Below are 3784 nucleotides of genomic sequence, written 5' to 3' on the forward strand. Positions count from 1 at the left end.
ACTTCCGCTAGTAGATGCAGGACTGAACGATAAACAGACCGCAGGGTCTGAGGTCCTGACAGACCCTTCCCATCATGGTTTCTGCCAAGAAATTTGTATGTCTATACTCCTGACTGATGGAAATGATATCCTCAAAGTGTTTTAAAGCAAAAATTTTGTCTTTTTTTTAATATCACCCTCAAAACAGTCAATAATCTCAGAAATAAAATACACAATAGTTATCATTTGTAACTGTATAGGAAAATAGCTCAGTCAGACTTCAGATTTAACAAAGGTTTTACTTTTTTTCACGACATTTTACACAGTGGAGAGAGGTTCACACAGTGACATTGTTCGGGTGCCTGTCTGCAGAGTTCCTGTAGAAATCAGTCATGTTGAGGTATTCTGGCCTTGTCTTCGATATTCTGGGATATGATGCATGATCCAGCCAGCCGGGGCCAGGAGAGTCACAGCAAACACGCATAAGGCAAAGGTAGACTGCTGTAAGAAAGTCCAATAAAATATAACCATGAGTGTTTTATTCACAGACACTGCAAATGTAATCAACTGCATGAAAGGTTATAATACACATTCAATGCAGTGTTAGTGTTGGAGCTCTCAAATATCTTCTTTGATATGTTAAGTTGAACAGAGAAGACTAAGCACCCAATGAACACAACAGAGGGCCCCGCTCTTAGTGACTCACTGCATGATATAACTTCACCTCCACCACCCACTTATATTTTCCTGCCATGATATTCCCTCTGTACCTCTCCACCATGGTATTCCTAACCTGGGATGAGCTTTGTAAAAGCCCCTATGGATGTCCCTTAGGACAGATTAACAGATTTATAGTGGCATAAACACTTCCTGCTATGCTGCAGTTCCATCATAGGATCCCTTTACAGAGGCCAGAGCGTTGCACTGACTTATAAATAACAAATGAATAAAACATCTCTTCCACTCTGCAGACTGGGGAATGCAGTTCACTTGAATTCTTCGCATTAAGGGCATTTGAACCATCACAGACACTGACTTCCCACGACCGACTTTTTTATATTGTTTGCATTTTTATACCACCATAGTCCCTAAAATTGCATTACTTGTGGTTTAGCATCCATTCAGTTTAGGAAAAATATTACTACAGTCTTTGGTTTTGTTGCAGGACATTATACAGTGTAGATATTCAGGGATGTCTGCCTGTTTAAGTGCAATTACAAGTACAATAAAAGTTAGTCAGTCCTACCACTGGCCCAATCTTTTCCTTGGGTGGCTTGCTGTAGATGGTTGACCTCTGATTTTGCTTAATGTTCTTCAGCAGCAGCAACCTGGTTAGTGTGGGTCTCCTAAAAAGCACGGACATCCTTCTTGAGACAGCTCACAGTAAATCTCGTTCACAGAAGAAAAATGTGTCTCTGGAAACTTATCCTCACATCCTGTGAGATACTGACAGATAGCCTGTACTTTTATCTAATTCCCATCACTCTTCCTGGGAGGAGTTACTTCCATGGGCCAAAGACACTCGTGTAAACATACAGAATGAGTTCTCATCACAGCAAATTCGGCCTTGGTTGTGTGCCTGAAGATTAAAATGAACTGAAAGGGGGAAATATTGGTTACAAAACATTGATTTTAAGCCTGAATGAGCACACAAGGTGTCTTTTTTAATGCTGAACAGTCGCTAGTTAAGCACACAAAGTCCTAAATTAAGAACACAGCAATCAATTGTTGGCAATATACAACATTTTTTCTCTCTAGAAAGTACACAGGACACAGAGTGCTGAAGTAGTAATATGCATTTGATGGATTTTTGATAATCCATGTAATGAATATTGATTAATATTGATAATACAACAACAACATTCAATTTAATTCAAGTTTATATATATAGTACCAGCTCACCACAATAATCAGCTGAAGGTGTTCTATAACGTTCCTACAGTACTGGAGAAAACCTCAACAATCAAGCCACCCCCAATGAGCATGTACTTTGGAACCGTGGGAAGGCAAACCTCCCTGTTAACAGGAAGAAATCACCAGCAGAGCCAGACTCATGGAGGGGAAGCCATCTGCAGAAGCCAATTGAGGGTGAGGGGAAAGAGAAAACATAAAGTCCAGTAGTAGCCTGAGCCTATAGCAGGATAACTAAGTGAATGTTTAGGGTTTGTTGACCCAGCCCCAACCATATCCTTTATCAAAAAGCAAAGTGTTGAGTCTAGTCTTAAAAGTAGAGACAGTGTCTGTCTCCTGAATCCAAACGGGGAGCTGGTTCCACAGGAGAGGGGCAGCACAGTTGAAGGCTCTGCCTCCCATTCTCCTTTTAAAAACTCAAAGAACCACAAGTAAACTTGTAGTCTGAGAGTGATCTGTTGGGATAATATGATACTATGAGGTCTTAAAGATATGATGTGGCCTGATCACTGTGAGGAAAATAATTTTGTAAGGCAATTCTTGATTTAACAGTGGATTAACCAGAGGCTTTGTAGAGAATATTTAGCTATCAATAACTGTATTACTATCACTACACAACTTGTATGTTAATTCCATATATAGATAGAAATTTTGTCATTTCAAAAAAATATTATGGTATCACAACCAGAACCGCTTAACAAAAATCTTTAAAAGATAGTCTTCACAAATCAACACAAAGACAGGCCGATCTAGATGTCTGAGTAAATCTCTTGTATTTCTGTTCTGTTCCATTCTATTCTGTCCTTCTATTTAATAGACTGGAGGACAGACTGCCTGAATAAAACCAAAGACATGTATTGCTTAACTTTGTCATTTAGGGCTTTTCCTTTTGAATTTCTTAATCAGGGTAATTGCAGGGTAATTGTGGATTTATATCAACACGACAGGTCGATGTAAATAATAAAACAGTGTCCATTGTTTATGATTATTTTAAACCTATAGTGTACATACAAAAAGGTTTTGGCATTCACATTACATGTATTCTGTCGCCCTCAACAGGATGCAGTAAGAACTAGATCTAGCTGGGAAATAAGAACCAACTTTATCCCTGAAGTCTTTACTACTAGCATACCTGTTCACATAATAGTCGACACTGAATAAGACAAATATTCCAAATCGAACAGTGTTATGGGATCAATACGTGTATGTATTGCAAAGATGCATTGCAGCCGTTAGCTTTAACATAATAATCAAGGCGAAAATTGGTGGTGCAGCCTGCATCATAGTAACGTCATCTCATAGGTCTGCCTCTAAATGAAAGAGGGAAAGGTTAATAGACAAAACATGCACTGGGTTGCATTGTCTGGATCATTTTCTATAATATTATACTTAAAATTGCATACCGCTGTTCGTCACAGCTCCCGATTCTCCTGCAGAATTACTGACAATGTCATCAGTTATATAAAACGTAAAGGGAAGCTGAAAGTACTGTCTTGACCATATGATTGTGACACGTACGTAGCCCATTTCTGACTACTGCCACCAATTAAACGCTAGAGGGCGCTCGCAAACGGTATATTGCACAATCTGCCGTGAGTACTGACGGGCCTCTTGAACAGTCGGCATACAGCAATGAGAGTGTTAAGTTGACCTAAATTCAAAGAAAGATAGACTTTGCTTCCAAAATTAAGACGTTTCATAGCACGAGCAAAGCGTGCCTTTTAAATTTAACCGGTACTTATTCGATACCTGCAGAATTTGTGCAAAATTTGAATACCAAACGCGGGATGTGAAATGCTTTTTCATTGGGCTCGCAAGTTACTGCACAACGAAAATGCAAATCTCTCGCGTTTGGAGGTTTTATTTTGAAAAACATGACCGGAAGTGTCCTTCT

The 3784-nt window shown here is 39.2% G+C and overlaps 1 long non-coding RNA gene across 2 annotated transcripts; it reads right to left on the reverse strand.

The window, feature by feature from the left end:
- Nucleotides 1–153: 153 nt before the first annotated feature.
- On the reverse strand, nt 154–3433 carry LOC100706410 (uncharacterized). 2 transcript variants are annotated; one of them, XR_003215330.1, is made up of 4 exons: nt 3294–3433; nt 1882–2048; nt 1226–1575; nt 154–480 (listed from the first exon to the last, which is right to left on the reverse strand). It is a non-coding gene; the product is annotated as an uncharacterized LOC100706410 (long non-coding RNA). The 2 variants fall into 2 exon arrangements; XR_001225125.3 differs by having other exon boundaries at nt 1882–3412.
- Between the last annotated feature and the right edge of the window lie 351 nt (nt 3434–3784).

The sequence above is a fragment of the Oreochromis niloticus genome, linkage group LG19 (assembly GCF_001858045.2).
Source record: "Oreochromis niloticus isolate F11D_XX linkage group LG19, O_niloticus_UMD_NMBU, whole genome shotgun sequence".
Taxonomy (NCBI): domain Eukaryota; kingdom Metazoa; phylum Chordata; class Actinopteri; order Cichliformes; family Cichlidae; genus Oreochromis; species Oreochromis niloticus.